A 27,887-nucleotide genomic window follows, 5' to 3' on the forward strand; every position below is an offset into this window, starting at 1 on the left:
TTTAACCAGCCTTCGTCCTTGTTACTTTTGCAAGCACGATTTAGAAGTCGCCTGGTTGATTTCCTGAGTTTTTGAAGTTCTCGGTTCCACCAAGGAACCGTTTTATCGCTTTGGCCTCGGGAAATAGGACAAGCCTCTTCATAGCACTCTAAAAGTGTGCCCTTCAGAGTTTTCAATTCATCTTCCAGCACCAAAGGAGTCCTCAGTCGCCTAGGGAACTGTACTTTATTGCCAAGAAGTTCATTGAACTTTGCCCAATCCGTTTTCCTAGGGTTCCGTCTTTGTACTGCAGACTGTTCGCCCGCAATAGTCAGATTGAATTCTAGATATCGGTGATCTGACAATGAGACTTCGTCTAGCACTCGCCAGTGTGTAATCAACTCTAACAATTTTGGGGTACAGATTGTTAGGTCAATTACTTCGCTTCCTCTCGGTCCCACGAACGTAGGGGCGCACCCTACGTTTGCAGTCATAAGACCAGCTGAAGTGATGAAATCAAATAGCTTCTCTCCTCTTGGATTGCATTTGCTACTGCACCAACAAATATGTTGAGCATTCGCATCGCAGCCTATTAAGAGTTCGAGACCACTTGATTCTGCATACGCCACCAGATCCCTAAGTTCTTGCGTCGGTGGAGGATACAAAGAATCATAGGGTAAATAAGCGGAGGCAACTATGATGTTTTTCCTCTCGCCAATTATCTGGTATTGTATGATGACCGTAGCTAAGTCCTGGGAACAATATTGTCTCAGCATAGTTGCCTCTAACCGTCTTAACATCAGGACGCAAGCTCTCGGTCTTATGGATCTTTCGTCGTAGAAGATCCTAGCCCTCTTTACTGATCCAATGCCACAGATTCTGTTAAATCGAACCCACGGTTCTTGCACCAGAAAGATATAGGGGAAATCCTGTAGCTTTGTCATTCTCGCTGCCAACAGGTAGGAGGGAGCTTTGGTATGCTGCAGGTTGATTTGACCAATCTTTATGTTTTTCGACATAAACTTAGTCTATTGTCTTATGGAAAACAGTTAGAAGCGTATGCGGCAGTCAGCGTATGACGGGGTTTCCCCCACACCGTACCGCCAGAGACTCGATCCCCTCGTGATTGATTTCTCTGAGAAAAGCCGTACTTGGAAGTACCGCAATTCCCATGTTCTCATCCACGAAAGATCTCATCTCATCCCGCAGAGCATTCGTCCGTTCTCCACTTAGCACCTTAATTGGTTTGCGGTGTCCGGGTTGCATAGATTCGATCACTCGAACTGGCATCAAGTCAGTTCCGTTCACGTCTCTGGTTTCCCTTTCTTCCGCCTGTTCCTTGGCAGGTGTAGGAGAAGTTACTAGCAGGTAGGATTCACTCTGTAGTCCCTTCCCCAGTGCGAGCCCCCATACGGGGGGCACACCGGTCCTAATCCCCGCGAGACGCGTGGATATAAGCCCTGGTGCGGAGCACAATAAAGCGTTGTCCACAGCAAATGTGTTGGTCTTACGCTTCTTGCGCGCATTACAGCTGACAGAAGAGTCTGGTGCGTCCAGTGTGGATCTTACCGGGGTTTCCAGTTTATCCCCACCTTCCGCCGGAGATTCCGCTTCCTTGCATCCGATTTCTCTGGGCGTTACCGCGCCTAGTGGTACAGCCACGTCCATGTCCTCATTCCCAAGGTGCTTCATCTTCCTTCGCAGTGCTCTCTTCTGCCGTCGGCTTCGGGCCTTTCCAGGTTCACGGTGTCCGGACCGCTTGGATCCATTTCCACACACCGGCGTTAAACCAGTAGCGTCCACGTCACCAGCTTCCCGTTCTTCCACTCTTTCTGGTAAGGATGAAGGAGAAGGTTCTAACAGGCAGAATTCAGCCGTAGTCGGATTTCCAGTTTCTCCCAATTTGAAAGTTTCCGTACTTTCCTTTCTGGCTAACTTCGCCGTAGGCACCAAGTGCAAACATTCCACTGAGTCGGAAAGCATGCCTTCTACAGATTGATCTGTTGGCGAGTATGAATGTGGTGAGGCCTCCAAAATCCGCGCCTCGGCCGCGACATGATTGCTCATGGTCGCGGGTGGATTCGAAGTCTGTGACTTCTTACCACTTGGAGAGTTTAAATCCATCGTTTCCATATTCATATTTTTGGACACCCTTAGTGTAGTAGTAAACTACTACAGGCTCCCCCACCACGACAAGGTGGTGTCCGAGGGGGAGCTGGGGAGGCGTTACGGATATCAGTTAACACTAACAAACTGAATACAGTCTACAGGAGGACAACCCTGAGGGTATGCTCTGCATTCAGGACTTTGGGACGTCCACGTGCAGATTGACTTTTCGCTATAATATTTGGTGGTGACAGTGTACGAAATATCCCCAAGCAAACAACATCTTTCGAACATCAGATTTTAATGATATCCTTTCACTCAGACTATCCGTCAATTGTGTTAAATTACCCGAGTGGCAATTATCCTCTTCACAGTAAAGAAAATTTTTCGCGAAATGTGCCCTAGTTTATTTTAGATAAGCCAAATTCAGGAGGCTCATGAAAGTCCTCAAGAAGTATGGAAACATAATAACTTAATCTTATTAATTCGCATTTTAAGTACGTTTGAAATGATCTTCCATTTGGTTTGATCATAACCCATCCAAACCTATTTGTTGAAGTATTTCCCAGCATCTTAAATGAACACAACCCTCTATTCATTACAGCTCAAAAAGGACGAATTCATATCCTTTGCTGTGTAGGCAACTCACTGATTCGGATACTTGGTGTCTATGAAGTAGGCTAAGCTCTTGCCTGAACAATGCTGAAACCAGTAATCAATTGCACCAAAGGTATCTAAATGCGATGGATAATCTACAGATAGATAGATACCTCAAAGAGCTCATTAAGGCACCTTCGTTACACACCAAGTATTCTATTACCATTGAACTGCTCCGCTCTATTTGAGTTGTACACCGTGAACGGATTATCCTCTCTTTAAGTACTTACCCATTTCCATGTAAACCTATTCCATTGCCCATCGTTTGCGCACAAAAGCATGCCTCATTGACAGAATTAACCAAACTCCAGTGAATAAAATTCTATTGACTCAAAACAGAATTATCCTCTTTAATTAAATAAAAATTCGTAACACAAATACCTAATCCACTTACGAATTCACGTAGCTCCCGGCGAAAGGCTTATTATCAATAGAGCCAGAACTGGGTGGGTTTTACGCGAATTCACACAAAAGTAGGCAATGGGATCTATGCCCGGCTCCCAATGAATACGTGCAGGCGCGTAAGTGCTCCACTATACCACCCCCATCCGTAAGCCAACCTGCCTGTTCGATTTTAATCCAAGATTTCCATGGATTATTCTGTTCGCTTGAAGCTTAACGAAACGCAGATCGTCAGAAAGCACCCTTTGAAGAGCACACATATTGAAGCTACAGTTGAATAGGACGAGTACCAACCCTCCTCGGGAAGTGTAATTCCCGTGTAGCCCTCGAGCCTACGAGGCACTACAACCAGCTTCATTTCAGCTACATTTATGGAAGGTATGAAGTAGACTCGAGGAGTGCAATTTGCAGGAAAAAATGTCAATTAGCGGAACTCATGCATGCGTTTTGAATAATCTGCATATAAATGATGCGCATTAAGGAGGTGATGATACACTAGTGGCTTTTCAGGGTGATTTGGTAGCTGCGTCATGTCCCTGAATGGATAGCATATTTCTTATGATGCCCTCACATCAGTTATGCAGTGTGAATTCACGTTTAATTACTAAGTTATATTCAGACTCTTGAAAGGATCACGATGGAATAGATAACTTGGCGAATCATAAACGACACTTCCCTAGAATGGGAAACTTGGAACAGTTACTCCAAGTTACTACGGCAGGTTCACGCTTGCATACGGGCAAAGCAGAGGAGCGGATCCTTCGAGTAATTATAAAGTAGGTGACAAAACATTTACGAGAGTCGTAAGCAAGGTTGGAATCTGTCTTGAAATGTACTATCAGAAAGTTGGAGACCGTCATTAGGAACATCCGATTTAGCTATGATCAATCAGAAGCACAAATATATGGTTGCTATTTACTCCGAGGACAAAACAATACCGGGACCAGAAAAGTGGCGAAAATTAACCGTTTACGTCCGTCAACACCTAAATTTTGCTACAATAAGCCCCGAACTTCAAGACACCTACTCCCAGGTAAGGTTGGAAAACCTCCAAACAAACAGGAAGACTTAAGTTCATCAAGTGAATACCAGCACCTCCCAATCGAGAATATCTCGATAAACCGAGGCCTAGATCGGGCAAATGAAAAGGAAAACAACGAACGAATTTAAAGGAAAAGGCCGACATGATTTTTCTGCTATTTCAAATAAAGGAAACGGAAGTTCCCGGTTTAATTTATGATAATTCCTTCCAAGTTTTATTCCCATTTTAACCTCATTGTATGGCTGACCTTCAACGCACAACTGCCACATGCACTATGATTCGGAACCTCAATGAGAAATTCTGAGTTTGAGGTCACAACAAGTCAAATGAGAGTCCTGCGAACTGTGCTTCAACAGGCAGATACCCAGCTTCATGAGGATCACCGGCCAAGGGAATTTGTGTGAGAGATGGTCGGTAGGTAGGTAGGTATCAGTGGACGCTCCGAGGAGCCCAATTAGCACTGTGATGCCCCGTTTTGATGCCACAAACTCCTAAGACCGTGACTACTGTTATGGGAGCAGGGACGCAGAATCTAGCCGGCTCGGATCTTCAGAGCCAGTTCGTAGCATTCACGAAAGAAAACAGCTCTCCCACCCTGCAGCTAGAAATCTCTCTGAGGTCCTCAAAGAATGGTTTACCCAGTGTCTGTAGCCTGACTCCAGCTAGAGCTGGGCAATCGCAGAAAAAGTGCATGACGTTTTCCCTTCCTTCTCCGCACCTTCAAAAATGCGAATTGTAGGGTATGCCGAGCCTGGCAGCATGGTCCCCTATAGGCCAGTGCCCCGTGCAGACGTAATCTTGAATACATTTACACGCGTCTGGCATAGGAGCTCTCCTGATCGGGCTATGTTATAAGCGGGCCAAATTCTCCTTGACTTGGCACAGCTCGTAAGCCTTCTCCATCTTAGTCCCGCGGCTGCTAAGCAATGCGAATAGACTCGGCGCTTGAAAGCCGCCAGCGGAACATCGACTGTATTCACCCAAGGGCTGCCAAGAGCAGATCCTCGTCTGGCCAATCCGTCAGCCTAATCATTTCCCTCTATGTTACTATGCCCCGGAACCCAGAAGAGGGTGACCTTGAGTGTGCCGCTCAGACGGTTCAGTGGGTCTCTGTACTGCCCCACCAGCCTGGAAGATGTCATCGCTGAGTACAAGACCTTGATAGCCGCTTGGCTGTCGGTCAGAATGGCTATGCCACGCTTGGTGCTCGAATCTAGCTCCAGCCATCGACAGATTTCCAATATCGCCAATACTTCCGCTTGGAATACCCTTTCGAAACCTGGGAGACCATACAACTTGGACACACTGTGTGTATTCGAGAAAACCCCCGCACCAACTCTCCATAATCGTCCTTAAGTGAATGTCCAGAACGTGATCTAGCGTCTTCAGCAAGAAAGAAGTCAGACTGATTGGTCAAAACTCCTTCCCGGACTCATGACCGCGTCTGCCCGCTTTCGGTATGAAAATCGCTCGTGCGCGCCTCCAGGACTGTAGTACGTATCCTAAAGAGATGCAGCTCCGGTAAATCTCAATAAGCCACGGCACATCCTTCTCCTGCTGCTTCTGTAACATGACTGGCATTACGCCATCTGGGTCTGGAGATTTATATGCGGAGAAGCTATTTATAGCCCAGCCGACCTTATCCTCGGTCAAAGGGTAGTATAGGTCCCAGAGCGAAACGTGGGTTGGTACCCATGATGAAGCATAAAACCTAGGAAACGCCTGCTGAACCAACCCCAACAGCTCTACTACCAGACCCCATCTCCACCTCCACGTGGTGTTCGCTGGGAGTTCTTTCTTGATGAAAAACTGCAGACGGAGAAGGATGAAGGCGAGTCTCCCGCGCCTAAAAACGGGACAAATTGTACTAACTGGTCCTCCAGGTTAGGGGTTGGGTAGGGCTGACAACCCTACATGGAAAACCGATGTTACGAAGCCACGGAAGAAGCCTCGAACAGAATACATTTCAAAACGACGAACCCGGCAACGACAACGGATTAATGATTTGCGCATTTTCTCATGGAACGTGCGCTCCCTGTACAGACCGAATGCTGCTGAGCAGCTAGCCCATACCTTGTCCCAATATAAGGCTGATGTAACAGCATTGCAAGAGATGCGATTGACAAGGACCGGTTTCCTGCAGAAGAGCCACTACACCATATATTATAGCGTATATTAAAGTAGTAAACCACGTGTTCAGAGTAGGTCTCTTAGTCAGCCAAAAAATGAAACCTGCTGTTATCGGCTTTGAAAATATAAGCGAACGGCTATGCACTCTACGTTTGCGATGCAAGTGTAGAAATATAAGCCTCATAAACGTTCACTACCCTACAGAGGAAACAGCAAAGTCGGAGAAGGATACCTTCCACGAGACAGTAGGACGAACCCTCAAAGCCTGTCCCAAGTATGATATCAAACTCATACTTGGAGATTTCAGCAGTCAAGTAGAGACAGAGCCCGTATTCAGGCGATACGTCGGCTCCCATAGCTTACACAGGGATATCAATAATAACGGACTGCGAATTATCCAGTTAGGAGTATCGCAAGAAATAGTTGTTGAAAGTGCCTGGTTTGCGCGGAAAGCGGTCCACAAACATACGTGGGCCTCTCCAGACGGGACCACTTTCAACCAAATTGACCACATGCTGATTGAACCCCGCCACCTCTCAGCCTTGATAAATGTCAGAACATATAGGGGGACCAATATAAACTCGGACAACTATCTCGTTGGCATAGTGCTCCGAGCTGGAACTACACCGCCACCTATAATCTCCTTTGACAATCAGGCCAGAGTGAACACTGAAGCCATTCACAACACAGCCCTCCGAAACACTTATAAGGGCGAAATGAATGCCGCAATAACCGCAGTCAACAGAGATCCTGGAGATGAAGCATCAACAAATGATCTTCACAACCACTTGAAGAACGTTATCATTGATACGTGCACAAGATACTTGGCCCCAGCCACAAGAAAAGTCGGAACGGCTGGCTTGACGAAGAATTTAGAACGGAAGAATTCCGGATACCGAGTAATGTTGCATTCTCAAAGAACGTAGGCATGCGAAAAGATTTATCAGGAACTTCATCAAGCGGAGAAGAAACTTCACAGACCGAAGAAGGAAGCCTGGGAGAACCAACAAGTCGGTAAACCAGAATAGTACAGCGAGCAACCACACCAGGCGCGCAAGTTTTACCAGCAAGTCAGCAGGATGAAGCCTTATAAACCTCGATGATTATCCTGCCGAGACAAAGAGGGAATTCTGATTTCCGACAGAATGGGCATATTGGAACGATAGGTTGAGTATATTGATGAATCGCTCAACAATCAAAATACCGGCGAGTTGGCAGTCCCGCCAACTGAAGACGGGGGACAAATATTGCCACCACCAAGCATAAGAGAAACAGTCCGTGCAATTCATCGACTTAAAAACCATAAGTCGCCAGGAGCCGATGAAGTTACAGCCGATTTGGTTAAATATGGAGGCTACCAATTACACCAAGTGGTTCATCAACTAATGTTCAAAATATGGGACAGCGAATCAATGCCTGACAACTGGCAACGAGGGATTATCTGTCTCATACATAAAAAGTGCAGCAATTATAGAGGTATCACGTTGCTGAGTACCATCTAAAAGATATTCACCGCTATCTTACTAGGCCAGATAGCCCCATACGCCCAGAACATCATTGGCCTATACCAAAGAGGCTTTACTCCAGTGCGGCAAGCGATGGAAAAACTGTTGGAATGTGGACATCTGTTGCACCATCCATCCATCGACTTTAAAGCCGCCTATGACAGCATAGCCAGGGTAAAACTGTACACGGCCGTGAGAGAATTCGGTATCTCGACGAAATTGATAAGACTGACTAGGCTGATCCTGAACATTGTGCGAGGCCAGATAAAAGCAGCAGGATCACTCTCAAGACCATTCGACAGCAATAACGGTCTACGACAAGAGGATACCGTATCATGCGTCCTCTTTAACCTGGTCCTCGAGAAAGTGGTCCGTGATGCCGAGGTAAATGCAAGAGGTACGATCCTCTTTAAGTCCACCCAACTACTGGCCTATGCTGACGATATCAACATCATGGGAAGAACGACCCGAGATGTACAAACTGCCTTCATCGAGATCGAGACGGGAGCGTGAGATCTTGGGCTGCGCATCAATGAAGGGAAGACAAAGCATATGGTGGTAACGTCAGCACCAAAAACCAACCAACCAACAACATCAAACCGCAATGGTCAAACGGGAAGAATAAAGATAGGAGACTACAACTTTGAGCCCGTTGATAATTTCTCCTATCTAGGATCGAAAATCACAACCGATAACAACTACGATGATGAAATCCGTGCACGGTTGTTTGCAGCAAACAGAGCCAATTTCCGCTTACAACAACTCGAAACGTCTCACCAAAGGGTCAAAGCTCTTACTGTACAAGACAATGATCTTGCCAGTCCTCATGTATTCCTCAGAGGGTTCCTAGCAAGAAGAATTGCGAACTGTTCGCTGCGTTTGAGGAAAGAATCCTCCGAAGAATTTTTGGCCCACTACATGAGGATGAACGATTCCGTAGCCAAAATCTATGAGCGACACCATGACCGTCAAGTTGTGGATAAAATCCGGCTCAATAGGTTACGGTGGGCGGGTCACTTAATCCGTATGGATGAGAATGATCCAACCCGGAAAGTCTATAAGGGCAATATCTATGGTAGAAAAAGAAGACGAGGCAGACCGTGCCTAAGATGGAACAATGGCGTAGCTCAGGACGCCAGACAGCTTTTAGGGATATCAAATTGATGGACCTAGGCGCAAAACTGAGATGTCTGGAGTTCCTTATTAAAGCAGATCTAAACCGGATACCGGTTGTTGCGCCGTTGATGATGATGATACTCCACAAATTAGGGATAGGGTACCTCCTTGAGAGTAGCCCCTCAATGTTTTTGTCTTCAGGTACACCCACGTCAGCATGAAGCAGCCTCTTCTTTAGCAAAGCGTAGATCCACTTGATTAAAGTATTATCACTATCATGTTCTCTGGCAGCATCACAACAAAGTGTTTGGAAAGGCGAAAAGGCGAAGGCCACTTAAATCTCATAATCAACTTTGAAAGTTGCGTCCTGTACCCTTGAAACCAAACAATGAAGAGGAAACTCATTGACTTCTCATGTTGCCACCTAAGCATGTTGGTTTTCATTTAGTGGGTGCGAACTTAGCGCCTCCTCATGAATGTGACCTCAACCAGTCTCTCCAAACGCTTCATCGAGAATGATGTTAAGCTGATCTATCTGGTTTTTTTGGGTTTAAATAGTCATCTTTCCCAAGTTTCGACATGAAGACTATCTTAACCTTCTGTCAAGAAGTTGTCACGTAGCCTAGAAAAATATTTTTTAAAGGTTGCTCTAAGTACTCTATACCATCGCTGGATAAAGTCCATCTTTGAAAGGTCAGTATAACCGTGTTAGGTTTTTCAGCGGCAACCACCGCTCTCGCAATGTTCCAATTCCTCTTGCACCAATTTCGGGGTTAAAAATTTGCAGAAACTGCCAAATCTCTAATCCCCTCCCCTCCTAAAGCTCTCGAAAACTATATAATTTTAAATTCCGAATTGATTTTGTATAACCAAAGGAGTCCTTCTTTCTTAGGCGAAGAAGCTGCATTTTACTGTCAAGATGTTCATTGGACTTTGTCCGATCCGGCTTCCTAAGGTTTTATGTTTGCATTACAATACGCCTGCAATAGGCAGGTCCTTAAGATTATCGCTGGTCTGACAGTGAAACTTCGTCTAGCACTCGCCAGTCTCTAATCAACTCTAACATCTTTAAACTGTAGATTATTGGGTCAATTAGTTCACTCCTTCTCGATTCCACGAACATAGGGGCGAACCCTACATGCAGTGCCATGAGACCAAGTGAAGTGATAAAATCAAATAGCTTCTCACCTGCATTGCATTTGCTCCTCACTCAACAAATACGATTCTTTGCATCACAACCTATTGAGAGTTCAAGGCCAGTTTCTTCACGTTTCTAGCTTCCTTTTTTCCACTGGTCCCGTTAAAGGCGTAGGAGAGGATACTAACAGATGGGATTTATCCTGTAGTCCCTTCGCCAGTGTAAGCCCCATACAGAGGTTTCAACACTATACGCACAATTCCACTGTGAAAAAATGCACAGAATGTATCTATGAGGTATGGATGGAAGACCATTATTGCTCTTCACTCTCCAAATGAAACTAATGCTCTACAGTTTCCTGATATGATTGATTTCAATTTTCCCAGGAGAAAGTGGACCGTGAAATGATGACTGTCCCCACCCACGTTCAGACCTTTTTTGGTCCGGTTTGAATACCAAGCTGAAAACCCACACTTTTGTTAATTTACCCTTCCTGACATTCATGAATTTTACCTTCCAGAGTCCGAAATCAATGCCCGACATACCGATTCTAATCCCCGCAGAAAATATGGAACTAGGCTTTAGTGCGGAGCACAACAAGGCGTAATTCACGCCAGATGTGTTAATCTTGAGCTTCTTGCGCGGATTTCTGCTGCCCCAAGAGTCCCAGTGTTACACTGGGGTTACCAGCTTGTCCCCACCTTCCGCTGCAAATCCCACTTCCTCGCGTCCTTTTTCTTTGGACATCACAACAGCTGTTGGTGTACGCTCTTGTTCTCAGTCCCAAAGAACTCCACCTTCCCTCGCGGTGCCTTTCTTTGTCATCGACTTGATGCTTTCTAGCATCCACGGTATCCGGTCCGCTTGAATCCATTTTCACATACCGGTATTAAATTGGTAGCGTTCACGTCACCAGCTTTTCCTGGTAAGGGTCCTGATATGCAGGATATAGGCTCGTTTGTAGCTAAAGTTTCCTTCTGTCTTCTTTTACCTGTTGGTCGATTTAAGCAATAAATACCGGATTTCCAGTTTAGCCCATGCATGCCTTCCAGATATTTCTCCGTGATGCACTAGGAAAATTTGGGGTCTGACGGGGAGCGTAATTTGGTACCTACGATACATGGTCGCTCCTAGAGATGCTCCCTTCTTATTCGAAGCTTCTCAATAGTACCCACAATAGATAAATTTGGAAAACGTCAAATGAACTAATTCCAGCAATTTCTCTATCAAATATTACCTTCAGCTCCATGTGGTGAGTGCAGCGAGCTCTTTCTTAACGGAAAACTGCAAATGGAGATAGAGGAAAGGGATTTCCTGCACCTAAAATCAGGAAAACTGAAACAACTGGTCCTCTAAGATGACTGGTGTGGGCGTTGTGTGGCGATACAGAGCAAGAGCTCCTCGCTAGCTAACCTATCGCAATGCAAGGCTGATATAAATCTGTTATAGAAAATACACTGAACAGGAACCGTCTTGTTGAATGTGAGAACATACGGCGGATCAATATGGTGTTCAATTACCATCTTATTCACGTAGAGCTCCTGGCTCGACACCTCCTAAAATCCTTTCTAACGATCAACCCTAAGTAGCACCTCCAAGAAGAAATGAATGCCGCACTAATTGCAGTTATCAGATGCCCTGGAAACGAAACATCAACAATTGATCTTCACAATCACCTGAAGATTGCTATCATTGTTATGATCACAAACTGATTTAGTGTTAATAATAAACCGGCAATGCGGCAATCTCCAAAAAGACAGACATGCTCAGAAATTTATCAAGACCTCCATCGAGCACAGAAGCGGCTTCTCTGACAGTAAAAGAAAACCTCGGAATACCAATAAGTCTGCGAACTAAAAAAGTATGGGGAGCAACCACATCAGGCTGGCAACCGAAGTCGTCGATAAGTGCAATTCATCGACTCATGAGTCTTGATGAAACTACAACCGGATTTTCTAAATTTGTAGCCAACCAACTTCGCAAAGCATTTCATTGGCTCATTTTCAAAGTTTTGGATAGCAAATTAGTACCTAATAATTGGCAAGGAAGCATCATTTATTCTCCTACTTGTTAAGCCCTTATCTCATTCGGTAGCGGTGACGACTCGTCTAAATGGAAGTCGCAACTTTTCTTAGTCATAGACTTGGTTCAACTGGAACCAAAAGATTTTGAAACCACTATCTAACCTATCGAAACGATCAGTCTTTTGCCGTTTCGATGTTTAAGCCAATCTTAGGTAGGCAGTTATCGCGTCGAAGACCTCTCTCTCCTATTTTTTCTACGAGAGGTGCAACCCACTATTTCGTTCCTACATACTTCGCTGAGTAGGGATGAAAAAAGGTTGACTATTAAGTACCATTAACCGCTCTAGTTCGGTGCCACCATTGGCAGAAACAACGCTTCCTAGATATTCAAACTGTACAACGTCTTCGGTGCTCTGGCCATTAATGCAGATAGGGAGAGTGCGGTGACCCACCAGACTGAGAACCTTAATTTTGCTGGTGTTTACCTTCAGTTCAACTATACTTGACTCTCTTTCAAATCCACAGCCAAGGTCCATAACATTAGTATGTGGTGACCACCCGCAGGGGTCTATGTCGACGTGGATGAGGTAATGTAAGCCTAGATCTGCCAAGATGGTAGTTGTGACGTGTATCAAGAACCAGCCTCTTCGGGACCCTGTACGGGGAGTGTGCATTGAACCGGTGTTTGTAGACCGCCTTGCCGCGAGCGAACGCCCTTGCGACTAGCAAGAGTGTGTTCTGCGAAGCAGTCCAGGGATTACTGGGCCAGAAGACTCTTGTTTCTAGTCTAGAGCCTATGTGCCCTCTAAAAATGCGAGATCTTGACTGCCTCACACGAATGCGGATAACCCCCATCAAGTGCTACATGTGTCTGGACTATGGACACACGTCAGCATCTTGCAAGGGACACTACGGGAGGACAACATATTGGTGACGTGGTCAGGTAGGTCACCAAGCGAGGACCTGCAATGAAGGCGAAAGTTGCATTGTCTGCAGGGATCGTGGTACGACCAGGTGAGAGTGTCGCACACACTACGGGCTCGGTGTCCAATCTTTTGGGTGGAACTAGAAAGGATTACAAATTAACATGTACCGGAGTGCAATCGCTCACCAGCTGCTAGCGCTGTTCGCTACGGAGGTAAAAGCTGATCTCGTGCTAATGAGCGATAAATACCAGAACAGGGACATATCGGGTACCTCTCGACATATCGGGTACTGCTCGACATATCGGGTACCGCTGCCATCTAAGTTCAAACGATGTTCGACTTCGTGTTCTGGCCCATGGGCGAGGGAATAGCTTTGTCTGGTGTTTATGGATAATGTTTTTAGCGTTTACCTAACGCCGAATGAGACGATGCCGAACTCTCACGGCCAGCTCAATGCTCTGGAGAATGCCGTTTCAAGCAAGGAGGAGCGAATCTTCATAGGCGGTGATTTTAATGCGGGGACCCTTGAATGGGGCATGCCTCAGTCAGACTTCAGAGGAAAACAGATTCTGGAAATAGCAAACACCGGATCTATGCCAATCTTTCAGCGCCCAGCCTGCGAAGGAAGCATTCCTAACATCATTTTTGCATCGGAATCTCTGGCACCATCGGTATACGGATGGCGAGTAATGAAGACTTTTCGGCAAGTGATCACCAGCACATCGCGTTTGAAGTGGTTGACGCTACTTGCCGGCGTGCAACAACCCGGCACTTCCCCCTCGTGTGGAATGTCGCATGGGTGAACATTGGGAAGTTCGTCGAAGCTCTTGGAACAGGCAGAGTCGCATTGGAGGCGGCTTCCGGGGGTGATAGCATTGCAGTTGACACTGTCGTAAACTCAGTGATGAACCTGATAACGACAACGTGTGAGGCTTCCATGCCCCGGAGGGGCCCCAGCCGCAATAAGCCTTCTATGTACTGGAGGACGGCAGGAGGGAGTATTATATGTTCCGCCATGCATGTTCCGCCGCATGGGCCATAAAAGCAGAGTATAGATAGTGTCCGGATAGCTGAGTGGTTAGAGCACAAGGCGGGAAGGTACGGAAGGTCGCGATTCGAATCTCACTGGTGGCAGAGAGATTTGTATCGTGATTTGCCGTCGAATACCAGTCGACTCAGCTGTGAATGAGTACCTGAGTCAAATCAGGGTTATAATCTCGGGCGAGCGCAATGCTGACCACAATACCTCCTACAGTGGACTGTAGTTACGGTCTTGAATGAAGTGCTCTAACACACTTTAAGGCCCTGATCCAATATGGATATGTTGTGCCAACGATTATTATTATTATTATAGATTACCAAAAAGGAGACTCCACAGCGCGATAAACAAAAATAAAGCTCACGGCTAGCAGAACCTGGCCAACGAGGTGAATGTGGAGACTTGGCTATAAGCTTGTCACCTGGAAAATCAGGACTACTAAATACCGACCAGACGGACTGCATTGTAAGGGCATTATTCTCCAGACATCCCGTACGGGTTGATGTCAGCGCGGAAAACGTCGAGGATTGCCTCCTTTTTACAATGAGACAGCTCAAAGAGGCGGTTCAAACCATGAAAAAAAAGAAGGCCCCAGGTCCTGAAGTTTGCAAAATGGTGTTCAGCCATTGGAGCGTTCAACGCTTGCTTTAAGGAGAACCTTTCTCATTGTCGCTGAAAAGTAACGAGACTCGCGTTAATCAGCAAAGGAAAAGGAGACTCGGAGCTGCCGTCTGCATACCGACCGCTGTGTATGCTTCATAGAGTCGCTAAAGTTGTTATAAAGGTCGTGGATTGGGCCTAGGCACACGGTCGCCGATCTCGACGGATAGTGTCATGAAATAATAACAAACAATTCATTAGCCATTTACATAGTAAAGCTGCTATGCTACTACCATCCATTGGCCATCAAAATAGTGAACGTAGTAAACAATCATTAACATGCGATGGATTACTGCTCATGATTTCAGTCTTGCGCTAGACCAGAAAGAGAATCCTGACCCTGCGTGCTATATCAATCGGAAAGTTGACTATAGAGTCAAAACCAATGGTTAAATGCCTTGGTTTTATGCTTGACTCAAAGATGACCTTCTTCGAGCAAATCAAAGCAGCAGTGGACATGGTTGTGATGGAGTCTCGGCCTTGAGTTGGCTAATGGCGAATGTTGAGGGTCCTATATCTACTCGGAGACGTCTTCTTATGGAAGCAACGCAGTCCGTTTTGCTCTATGGGAGGGAGATATGGACTAATACCCTTAAGAAGGATGTGCATCATAAGCGCCTTGCTCAAGTGCAGAGTGGCATCTATTTATCGCACTGTCTTAGAACCGACGGTGATCGCGAGAGTGATCCCCGTTGCCCTCCTTGCCAAGAAGCGTAAAGCCATAAACAAGCGCAACGGAGAAAAGTCAAGGAAGGTGGTTGCTCGTGAACAACGGCAACGCACTCTAGATGAGTGGCAACTTTCTCGGCAAAATGAGATTAGGGGCAAATAGACTGCGCGACTTATTAGCAACTTAAAAGCGTGGCTGAATGGAAAACATGGTGATTTAGAAGCGAAGAACGACGATGTTCACTGGTTACAACACTTCATTTATTTCATTAAAAACAATATAACTGACAACTTTAACAAAGGATGAATTTCATAGAAACTTTTATAAGAATCCTTTCACTTTCTCCAACAACACAACTGCTGCTCGTTATTTTTATTAATTTAATGACATCTTGTCCCTTTCGGTATTCACTTTTTTCTCCCCAAAAAATATGACATTTTCCGTCACCTACTCCGCTCTTCACTCCTGTAGCGAGGTCTGAATTGAGTGGAGAGCGCCGGTGATGTCATCTGTCCGCTGGTATTCGCAACATTCGAAATTTATTTCGAATTTGATGCCGCGAATCCTGCCGCGCCACAGTGAGACTGACTATTTCCTTACCCAGCTCCTAAGTAGGCATGGGGTTTTCAGTCTTACCTGCGTAAGATTGGAAAGGCACGATCTCCTGATTGTGTGTTCTGCAATGGAGTGGCGGACAACGCTGGACACGCCTTTTCCTCTTGCGTAAGGTGGAACCACTTTCGCCAGCAGCAGACACAGGGCAGCTCTCTCCAGACAACATTGTCGGATAGATGCTGAGGAGCGCTGGTAGATGGAGTCCTTTTGTGCATTATGTTCGGGCTCTTCTTATTGAACTCGACCGGTGGAAGGACCGGATGGTAAGGGGCTCCCTGACCTAACAACTCCCTTCATCCTCTCCCCTCCCGTTGGTGAAAGGGATTCCCTGATTTGAAGTCTCCCAAAGCCGGGAGAGCCGGAGGGTTAGCCCGAAGTAATGTGTCAAACGGTTCCAGGTTAGTTCCCTGATGACAAGAAGATGTTTAGTTGGTAGTCCGACGGCGTACTGTTGCGGAAGTCCAACACCCTGCGTGTAAACGCATTCACCTACTCTACTCCAAATAAAAGAAAGACCTGATGAGAGAGTAAACAGATGTCATTAGCGTAGTCGAAGTATCCTTTTGAAGGTAAAACGTGTTTTGCCCATGCGCAGGGAGACTAGTCTCATATTTAATAGTTCTTCTTCCAGGTAGACAATCATACTTCCCTTAACTACGCTCACGTAGTAATCCGCGTTTTCCGTGACTCTCTTGATGATGGCCTCTTTTTTACTCCTTACTGTGGTCCTATTATGACTTTGTCTCGGCCTTTTCTCACAGTTTCGTTTTCCTCTAGCACAGACATTGAAGCAGCTATTCAGTATCAATGTTTTCCGAACCAGAAAAAGCGAAAAAATTGGACCTTTCCATAAAAGCAACAAAATAGGGAATATTTGCATAATATGTTAATGAACACATATACGTAAAAGATATCTGAATATGGGAAGATCTTCCACCGAAACATCATCGTTTGCCACAAATCAACTTACCGAAAAGGAATAAATTTCAATTGGAAATTGACGGATCACGCTTACCTGAAATTTGAGGAGAAAAAATACGTTATAGATATTTTGTTACAAAAGCACTTTCAGATAATTTGATTCTATTCCATCAAAAAGCAAATATTGCAGACTTTTTCATCCCCAAAATTTCAATCAACCAATGAACTCTCAAAACACACCACCTGAAAGTTAACCTGCAGTGGTAAAACCTAAACCTTCAACATCCGCAATTTTAATGACACTCACTTTTCAGGATAACCGATATGTGTTAATTTCAAATGAACGCTTGCTCACGCACTCACTGACAGTACCAGGACTAAATCGGTTTAAAAACCCAACGAAAAAAAACCTTCCAATATATATCTGGATTCCTCCATGTTATTGAGTGTATTGAAGTAAATCGAGAGGAGCTACTCGTAGCATCCTATTTATGGATGAAATGTTCAGAACTATACCAAATGGATCTGAACTATTGAACTGAACGTTGGACTGCAGAAACTTGGGTAGGATCCAACCACAACATCATGGAGGCTTGCATTCATGCGGTATCGTTTTCAACACTATTTTCCGGACACAAAATCTAGTCGAATTGAGTTTTTTGTTTGGGGCTGAAATATCGATGCAGTCTTTGGGGAATGAACAGCTGCAGTTGAAGTGATTGATTGATATTTACATTAGATAAAATACTTAAATGAAAATGTTGTTTTCAATGTGGGACAGTGTAAATAAAAGGGATTCAATGGTTGAGTAGGTTTAATTGCACTCCATAAGGACCTAAATACACTATCTACATTCGGCAGTTAAATAAGCACACTGGATGGAACTTTAGATTGATGATGGCCCTTATATCGATCAATATTTCCTGGTAACATAGAAGGACTAAAGCTGCCAAACTATATGGAGCTGAACAATTTAAGCTTCATGAGTTTCCTTGAAGCATCCAAACGTAATTTTTAGATTCATCCAGAAAATATCTTGTCAGTAAATAGGTTTTCCATAAACCACGTTATTCCTAATCTCTACAATGGAATTCTACAGACATCAATTGTTACTGAGAAACAACGATTATCTAAAATCTGAAAATGCAGCTATCTTAACACTAATACTAACTAGCACGGAAAGTAACTAGCTGACACTGCAAATAGGATGCTGCAAGCTTTCATCAATTGATGTATCCGCGGTTTGACCGGCGTTTTCTGGCCAGAAACAACACCTAGTGAAGAAGTTCGTGGAGGTACGGGCCAGCTTCTCGTGAACTTGTTGATCAGAAAACGGCAGTGGATAGGTCAGACATTAACAGCCACTATCTCAAGATCGCTTACGACATGGGGAGAGGTGTCCCCAAGGTGCCCGAGCAAGTAGTTCTCTCCCCTTGGTTGGGATAATACCTGCATCCCAGGTAGTAGCCTCGAAAAATTTTCTCGGTGAAGAGCGAACTGCTAATGACCGGTACTGGCCGGGACACACTGGGAGTCCCCGGAGCCGTCAATGGGGTGATGTAGTCCTAGCTCTGCCAAGGTGGAAGTTGTGGCGTGTATGAGAAGCTAGCCCCTTCGGAACTCTGATCGGGTAGTCTACATTCAACGGGTATTAGTAGACCACGTTATGACTTCCGGGATCAACTAATCGTAGGTCAGGCCTCAGGGAACAGGGGTAGGGGCTTTGTCCCTGAGAGTATACTCGTTCCCCGCTCCCCCATAAACAAAACGAAAGAGGAACGAATCCCACGAATAGTGGGAATGGGGAGTGAGCTGGCTGCGTTTATACTTAGTACGAAAATGCCTTGCTTGATCCGCGGGAAACAGAAACAATTGCGCCTCCCGATGAGAGCACTACGAGCGCCAAACGGATCGCAGACAGCCCAGTGCAGAGCGAACTGTGGAAAAAACGAAAGGAGGATAGGAGGAAAGGAAAGGACATCTGAAGGAGACTTCATTCAGGTACTCTCTAAGGCTCAAAAGAAGAAGGAAACAGGAACAAGAGGCAACAACAACACACCGCGTCATCAGAAAACCCTCTGCTTCAAATTAAGGCGGACACGAAGGGCAGAACACGAAAGCGAAAGGTAGAAAGACGAAGGAGAAATAAACCACCAGCTATGCTTATTAAGCTGGCGGAAGGCAAGACTTTTGCGGAAGTTCTTGGAGAAATCCATTACAAGATCAAACCCGAAGATAGCGTAGCAAAAGTGTCTTCCATTTGTAAAACGAAGGATGGTGGAGTCCTCGTCGAATTAGGCCCGAGGACAACAAATAAAGTAACGTTCTGTGGAGCAATCAAGGTACTTCTGGGAGAGAAAGCTTTAGCTTCCAATTTAGAACCCACGTGTTTTGTGGAAATCCGAGACTTTGATTGCCTCACAGAAATGAACGAGGTAGAAGAGGCCATCAAACGCAAATGTCCGGAGGTAACCTATGTCCGAATTTGTATCACCTCTTCGAACTCCTGGGGCCAAAAACTCACTGTTTTGAAGTTGCGGAGCAGTACGCGAGAAAGCTTCTAAAGACGTTCACGCACACAATATTAAACTCCCGGAACGGACTACCAAATAAACACCTCTCCATCATCGGAGCCTAGAACCGTTTGATCTACCACTTCAAGATATCCCCCCCCCTTCTCCCCGCTATCCCGACCTAAAGGGTCGTCCAATCAAGCAATTCATTCAACCAAAGGAAGGGAAAGGAAGAAAGAGAATCGTTAGTACAAAGAAACCCTTGCATTACGTCCCTCGACCGTTCAAGTTCAACATCTTCGCAGCAAGAAAAACCCATAACGTAATGCAAAAAACGACTTCATCTGACGGCATGATGTTGTCTGCAGGCAGCTCCTCTATCCCTGCATAAATTTGCTGATGAATCCCATTCAACCTACCATAACAAAAAAAGGTGTGATTGACATCGCCCATCACTCCATTTCCGAATGCGCAGTCAGGGAATCGTGCCTTCCCAATCTTGTACAAGGTAAGACGTTAGAAATTGCGAAGAAAATAGTCAATCCCACCATGCTTTCGATTCGGCCACAGATCTAAATTGCTGATGAGCCAGTCCATCTGCCTCTTGACTGGTTTTGCCAAGAGAGTTGCCACTCATATAGTGTATGTTGCCATTATTCACGACGAACCACCACCTCCTCCTCTTTCTTGCCTCGCCGAATGATATGCGATACAGGCTCGGGATTTTCTTTTTGGTCAAGATGACTACTTCGACTTTTCCAAGACACGGCTGAAACCATGAGCAGCCTTACATCCGTCTGCCCGTCGCATCAATATAGTAAGTCCGCTTTGTACCTTTTCAACAATGCCACCACCAAAAAGTCCGCATCGAAATCGGCGACTGTGCGTTGAAGTTCGATGAACCGCGTCGACGATCTCCATAACAGCATTTAATGTGAATTTCCCTGCTCTAAAACCGAACCGTCTTTGAGATAAGTCACCGGAAGCACGTATCGCTCCAGCAAGTCTGCTCCTGATGAGCTTTTCGGGCACTTTCGCATCCTTGTCAAACAGACATAGCGGTCGGTAGCCACACAATAGTTCACGATCTCCTTTCTCCTTACTGAGTACCTCGAAACTGGCCACCTTTGAGCAGCAAGGAAAAATGTCCTAATTCAGGCAAGCGTTGAACGCTTTAAACAGCAAGTCTAGCCGATAGTGGAATATCAGTTGATACTTTTGCCAGGATACCTATAGCCCGCCTGAGAACTGTCTCTTCAAATTCTTTCGTGGAGAAAAGCGAGCAGTCCTCGACGCACTCCGGGCTGTTGTCGTAAACTCGTACGAAATATCTAAGGAATAATGTCCGTACTACGCGGTTCATCGGTTCCTCTGGGTTACCACGACCTCTAAGCCCTGCCTACAGCAAGCTTCGCTTTTCTTTATAATATTATTATTTTGTGAAGTTTCCTTTTAGCTGATCTGTACTCTGCCATTGTTTGGCAAGCCCCCTTCCACCGGGCATTTACGCGTTCTGCCAAACGGCGGGGCTTATGACACTCTTTCGACAGGCCGGCAATTTCCGCTGTTCAATAGCACATAAAAGACTTGCCACGGAAGAGTGCCCTCCGGAGTATGGAAGCTCAACAGGCGGTCATTATCAGGCTCATCACTCAACTTGTGGTAGTATTAACTTCAGCGCCATCGCCCCCTCCCCCCAAAGTACCCAACAGTGCGATTCTACCTGTTCCGAGAGCTTTGACGAATCCCCAGAAGTTCACCTTCACAACGTACTACACACAAAGAAAATGTCTGGTGCAAGCCGACAAATAGCAAACAGTCTACTGATGGCGCCATTAATTCCGACAAAAAGATTGAATCAAGAATGCTTCCTTCGCAGTCTGACCGTCGACACATTTGTGTAGGTCCGATGTTTGAGACTACAAACCCACCAACATTTCCAGGATGCGTTTCCCTCTAGAGTCTGAGTGATGCATTCAAGCACCGTGGTATTGAAATCACCCTTTACCAAGGTCCGCCCCTTCGAAAAAACCGCGGCTTTCAGAGCATCAAGCTTGGTTCGAAAGTCAGGCATCTTCTTACCCGAGTTGTATAGCCGCTAAAAAATGTTATACTTAAACTTCAAATCTAGACAAAGCATGCCCGCGGCTTTGGGCAAGAACTCGAAATTGGATGCCGAAGTACCCGATAAGTCATGTCGTGAAGCTGGGTTTTTGCTCTGGTGCTGTTCACTGGATTAACCTTTACTGCCGTATCGAACTGTGTTAGAAACTCATAAGCAACCGGACTAGAGCGCATGTTGTAGGTCCTGGATCATAGCCCCTCGTAGCTCTTTCAAGTTCCATCATGAAGAGAAGACACCAGGCCAAACCATATGCAACGCTCTTATCAGATGCGCCACGATCCCTGCGGAAAAGGCAATTCTGTTTTTCGTTGCAAGTCTTCGCTTAGTGACCTACCTAGCCGCATCTATGGCATGCTGTCCTCCTACCAGACCTCCGGCAGGTCCTAGACATATGTTTACAGTTTAAGCACCTGTAACACTTGATGAAGGCTACCCGCTATTGCACCCTATATACTACCAACCCAATTTTTTTATTTTCGCAATGTTTAGGAGTTTCCGCGTGTATTACCCACAACTACTATCGCAGCGAGTTTTTGCCCTGAAGAATTCAAAGAGGAAGAATTAATTTTCCATATGGAGGATACTTCCGCTTCACTATCTCTGGGCTTGACCTTATAGCGGATTTGGCTGAGATCTTTTACAAATGTCTAGCTTTCTGTTGGTTTAACAAGCGGAGCCAACAGTCTGGTCCTTCTTTGTTTCCTTGTCTCTTCCTCTGGTGATCCACGATTTGTAACCGCTTCGACTCTAGCAGATGGTTTTCTAACGGCGTGACGTGTTGTTTGCTATTGTCCTTCTCTATCTTCTTTTTTGAGCCCTGGAGACTACTTAGATCAAGTCTCCGTCAGGCGGGTCTTTTTCTTTCAGGTTTTTTCCCAGTTCGCTTTGCAACGAACTGTCTACGATCTCCTGGATTTTCCGCTTCTGTCCATGTCCACCTGTAGAGGGAAATGTGGTCCAAAGGAACTGGAAGACCATCAGTCCGTTCTACTTACCTTAGCTGATTGTTTTTTCTGAAAAAACGCCGCAAATCGCATGCGTTTCAACACTACCCTGCATTTCCTGATAACCCTCTCCTCTTTGGGTTTATCAAGGACCAGCGACTGTGCTCCCAGTTGGCTTATGCCCGAATCGACCTGTGCAGGTTCTGCGATTTTCACTGAGCTTTTTTTCCTGGAGAAGAACACTGCAGCTTACTGGAGTTGTCGCCCTCGCATCGGCAACCGCATCTTTGGGAAACTTCCTCTTTATTTGGGCATGCGCATCTCAGTATCTTGTCATGTGTTTCAACCCTTGCCGCCTCTTTCGCAGGGCACTCCGATAGACGAGGTATTTGTGACGAAATCTCACGGTTAGATAGAACACATTGCAATTGTGTACATAGTGACCTATCAAAGAGGAATGCTCGTTGGAGTTCTAGCCTTTTCTGAGGAATATGTTTGCCAATTTTGTCCTTTTCTTGGGGAAAATTTTATCCCTTTGATTTGATTTTCATGACAAGTTGGAAATAATATGGGCAAAGAAGTTAATATCAATGCATCAAAGAATAACTGACTCAATTGAGTGGATGATGCATTAAGGTAGCAATGTAGTCTGTCAACTGAAAATAAGCCCCCTCCCCCACCCTTTATTTCTGAGTCATCCGGAAAAGGTTCAGGAAACACTGGTATCATTTTTCGGAGTATGCAGTTTATGTCAAATTGTCCTCAAAAAAACAAACTCAAAAATAAATCATCACATTATTGGCCACAACCCAAAAAACTTTTCAATTGGAATTTAGATTGTCTCACCCAAATTCTGACATCGGGCACCCAAGTGAGCTAATTACCTTCAGTCATGGTAGAATGTTGCCCGACAGTGCCTTTCATTCACCACTCTCCAAGTAATTAAGGGCAGAATAAAATCGATGACAACCCCCATTCCAATCCACTCCACTTTGGTGTCCCACCTTTCCAAACCAATGCCAAATAGAGAGCAGAGATCATTGCCTGCAGAGACGAGCTCTGTGCCTGCCATTTGGGCACTTCATTCACAAATCAAATCCAATAGTCGATTTGTTCCATATCCGTTTATGTGTACATTCATTTCAAGCCAATTAACCTTTTGGTAACGCATTACCTCTTCATCAAGTACTCTCGGCCATATCTGAACCTTCAGTCACTATCGTCCCTCTTTAGGCCTAGAAATCGTACTCTGGAGGACACACAAGCTCGTGCAGAAGCAGAGATACGTACCTGCAGCTATATCTCATAAATACCGGCGGTAATTGAATTTTCAGTTGAATCAGATTACTTCGTCACAGGAGGAATATTATTCCCTGAAAATTTCCCGACTAGGCAAGTTAGCTATCCTCATAGCAACCTTCCTCCTTCAATAGCTTATTCATATTATAGATACCGGAAGCAGATACATATGAAGCTTTTTTTAGCTTCAAAAATACATCAACGTGTCCTTAAAAATCTTTTACGTAACATGAGTAGGTGTTCTCTCTTAGAAACATTACCTGAAAATGATTCTAAAAATAAGATTGAAGGAGTTCGTATTCTAGCTTTCTAGATTTGGAAATAATTTCGATGACGCAAGGTATGTAGGCGACAGTTCTTATGTCCGGCAAAATTTCCAAGAATACTTAACACAAGGACATGTGGGTCAAATATCTTGACACTTCCATTTCCTGTTGTTTAACCAAACTCAGAATAGATGGTCCACGTTTGCCCTGCAGGGCAAGAAATATATTTATACTATAGACAGTCAATCGCATAAACTAGAACCATTCCCGTAACTTTCAAAATTAGCACATAACATTAAGAGGGGGTAAAACAAAACCTTATTAAAATTGGTTTACTGTCTGTCTCTCTGCCTTCCCGTCTGTCACACACATTTTATCAGAAACGGTTACTCCTATTTTTATTTTTTGGAAATATCGTTCTATTTTGTGTTTAAAGGGGGGTTCCCCTACATGCAAAAGGGGGATGTAAATTTATTTTCCACTGAATATAGTCATGCGGGGTATCAAATTAAAGGTCTCAATTAGTATACGGCGTGATACTACTAAGTTTGGAGCAAATCGCACTATTTCTAACAAACATGGCAAATGCATATACATTACAAACTTTGAGCAAATGGAACACTTCGATCCCTCACGTGTCATTTCCAATGCATGAGTCTGCACCGGGTCCTGAAAAATAAACAAAAAGGGGATTCACGCGAGCCTATCGAATGACCAACAACCTATTAGCTCACCGAGCTTCTTGTCACCCGGCCCCTCCACCGGTCGAGCTATATCTTCTTTGCAACAAGGAGAACCCGAGCGTAATATTCAATATGACTCCACTTGTCAGCACTCCTTAGCTTCTCTCTGACAATGTTATCTGGAGGTAGTCCCCTGTGTTTAAATAAAGTTCTTCCCCATCCCACTTTCTCCAAGGAAAGAAGGTGTGATCAGCGCTGTTCACTTCCACATTGCAAAATACATAGCCAGGAGATTGTGCCTTTCTAATTTTGTGCAGGTAAGACTGAAAATGTTCATGCCCATTTGGAAGTTGAATAGTCAGTGTCACCTATGTTGCCAATGAGCCGCGCAATCCATCGGACTATTCTCTCGCTTTTCCAAAATAGTTGCCAGCAGCACTTGACCCTGGGTCTCATCTTTTTTGACCAGCCAGTAATCTTTGAAAGTTTTTGTTCTTTTACGTTACACAACGTCCGTTACCCAACCGTTGAATGAGCTTAACGAAAGACAAGCAAGCTCCCATATTCTATGATAGAAGTCTGTTGACCCTTTCGAGCATCTTTCCTACCGTGTCTATAAGACAAATCGGGTGGTGTCTCGATGGATGTTGTGGCTGCTTGTTGAGCTTCGGAAGCAAAACTAGTTTTTGACTCTTCCAACGATCGAGGAAAACCCTATCTACCATGCATACCTTAAGTACGATGATTAGTCAGGTCTGGTCTTAACAGCGAGTTTAAGGACTCTATTAAGAATAGTATCTAAACCAGGATCTCTGTTATCACCGATTCTCCGGCAAATCTCCGCCAGTTCCCCCACAGTTACCGCAGGTATGCTGAAGACGTCCAACACTTAAATTTTTTGGCTCTCCTTTATGCCAGGAAAGAGCGCCATAATTATATCAAGAAGAAGTGGTCAGCTGTGTTGTTCGTCCTCTTATCTCCTTCATGACAACCTTGGACGCTGTACCCCAGGGATTTTGGTCTGTTTCCGCATAAAACTGCTTGAAGCATTCTCGCTTGCTTGTCCGTATAGCCTGCGAAAGTTCGCATATATTTGCCGTTTTTCATCGAAGTCTTGTCTTCTTCTAGATCAGTGGCGGATCCTTCTTGTTCGGGAGCATCACTCCGCGATTTCTTTATCCTACCAATAGTTTGGCCGCCTATTGGTAACGATTCGCCGCCTCACATGGTAGCATCGTATGCTCTCGTTATGCGCCTCATCATTTATGCTACCTTTCCTAAAGCTATTCCATCAGAATTGTGGCCTCCTAATAGCATCTCTGTGAATGCATCCCCTTGAAAAGTTTTCACGGACCAGCCCTGATATCCAACTCCGCGCAACCGAGTTTTGTTGCGTGGCCCATCTTCGATATGAGGGAAAATTGATTGATGGTCTGAGTATAGTTCTCATTAACAAACCAAACCATTCTCTTCGCCAATGTAGTACTCAGATATGTCGAATAGATTGACATATCTGCTTGGCAAATCGAGCTTGTTCCTCGAAAAGTTACTAGATTTCTGGTGTTTGCATGCACCAAGCCCGACTCCGGAAAAGGCTCAAGCAAAATACGGTCCCTGATTTTCGTAGTTTAACTGCCGCAATCCACAACCCGACGCGGTGAAATCACCCGGTATAATTGTGGGGTTTTAACCTTTGGCATCCGAGGCCAGCATACCTAGCATTTCTTCGAATTCTGCATTCATACATATAACTATATATGTAGATACTAACTATTTTTGCTCTAACGAATTCAACAGGTGACAACTCCATCGTTTCTGGGATAGCTTAATTTTCACACGCTTGTATTGCCAAATTGCCGTTTACATCTGCAGCCCAGGTATTTTTACGAAAAGACTCACTAATTATGGCCACTTCGACACCCTTTTCATAGATCGGTTGTAAAAGTAGGTCTTGTGCTGCCTTGCAATGGCTGAACTTAATTCGAATGAACCTAATTTGTTCATTGCATCCAAGGCTCTCCTAAACACTGGGCATCTGCTTCTGCCTACAACATGCCCGACAGTCGACGCCCTTTTGCCCTCAGGGTCAGCTTTCACTCCATGAATATATGGCCTTCTCTTCCACATTTTTTATACCTTTTTGACCTATCGCAATCACCGGTGCATTTCAACGCTATATGGTCAAATTCGGGGCATCTAAGGCATCGCTTGAGGGTCACCTGCTCTCTAAACCAGCAAACGATCCAACCTATTTTTACATTACCAGCCACCAGCAGTTTTAATGCTGTTTCAGCCGGCTAGCTTATATTTGCCGTTTTCATGCCTCTATGTGCCTTCCTGAGTCCTCTGGTTGCAGACTTGTACAAACCGAGTGGTCCGAACTGTATTTTAGGGTCCCCAGGACTTTCTCCTTAGTAGCGACTTCTTCAATCGTTTTACATTGTATCGCAATCTCCTGCTTTTTAACCCGTATTTGTTCCTCTTCCCCTAAAAACTTCTCCACCTTGCCGCGGAAATTTTCAGTTGTCTTACCCAGAACTTCTTCAGCTGGGGCTCCAAATCTCCTTTTTGGAAACGTCTGATTCGTTATACGCTTCCTCCAAGGTCCATCAGTTTTGGTTTGGATTTGACCTTCTTGAGAATATGCACGTATGTCATTTCTCCTTTTTTACAGATGATGATCAATTCGAACCGCAATCTTCTTTTGCGTGTGGGGTTCTTCTTTCCGTCAAACTTGATCCTTGCTTCCACGGCTCCTTCTTGGAGCTTTATTTTCCTTACAGTCATTGAAGCAGAAGCGCTGTTTCCACGAATTTGGTTACTTTCCCTTTCCCGTGAGAGGCCGTTTTTTCGCGAGAATCCCTAAGAATTGTTCACTCCCTCTCTACCCCTCTTTTCAAGTTTACCGCCCTTCGAATTTTGAGAGGGTTACACTTGTATTGTTTCAGTGATGTTTGCTTTCTTCGAGGTGTTTTTACCATCCTTGACACTGTTGTATAGAACACAAATGACTCTGACTATGTATTTGATGGCATAGTACATATTGTCTTTGTCCTTTGTGAATTCAAACAACTCTGTTATTTTTCCAATGAATAGGACGAAGGAGGATTCTCTCACTGTGCACTAG

General features: G+C 45.0%; 1 protein-coding gene across 1 annotated transcript in view; it reads right to left on the reverse strand.

Moving 5' to 3' along the window:
* Positions 1–27,887, reverse strand: part of LOC119646408 (pikachurin) — a 590,540-nt gene that overhangs the window by 505,165 nt on the left and 57,488 nt on the right. The window lies entirely within an intron of this gene.

Source organism: Hermetia illucens, chromosome 1 (assembly GCF_905115235.1).
Source record: "Hermetia illucens chromosome 1, iHerIll2.2.curated.20191125, whole genome shotgun sequence".
Taxonomy (NCBI): domain Eukaryota; kingdom Metazoa; phylum Arthropoda; class Insecta; order Diptera; family Stratiomyidae; genus Hermetia; species Hermetia illucens.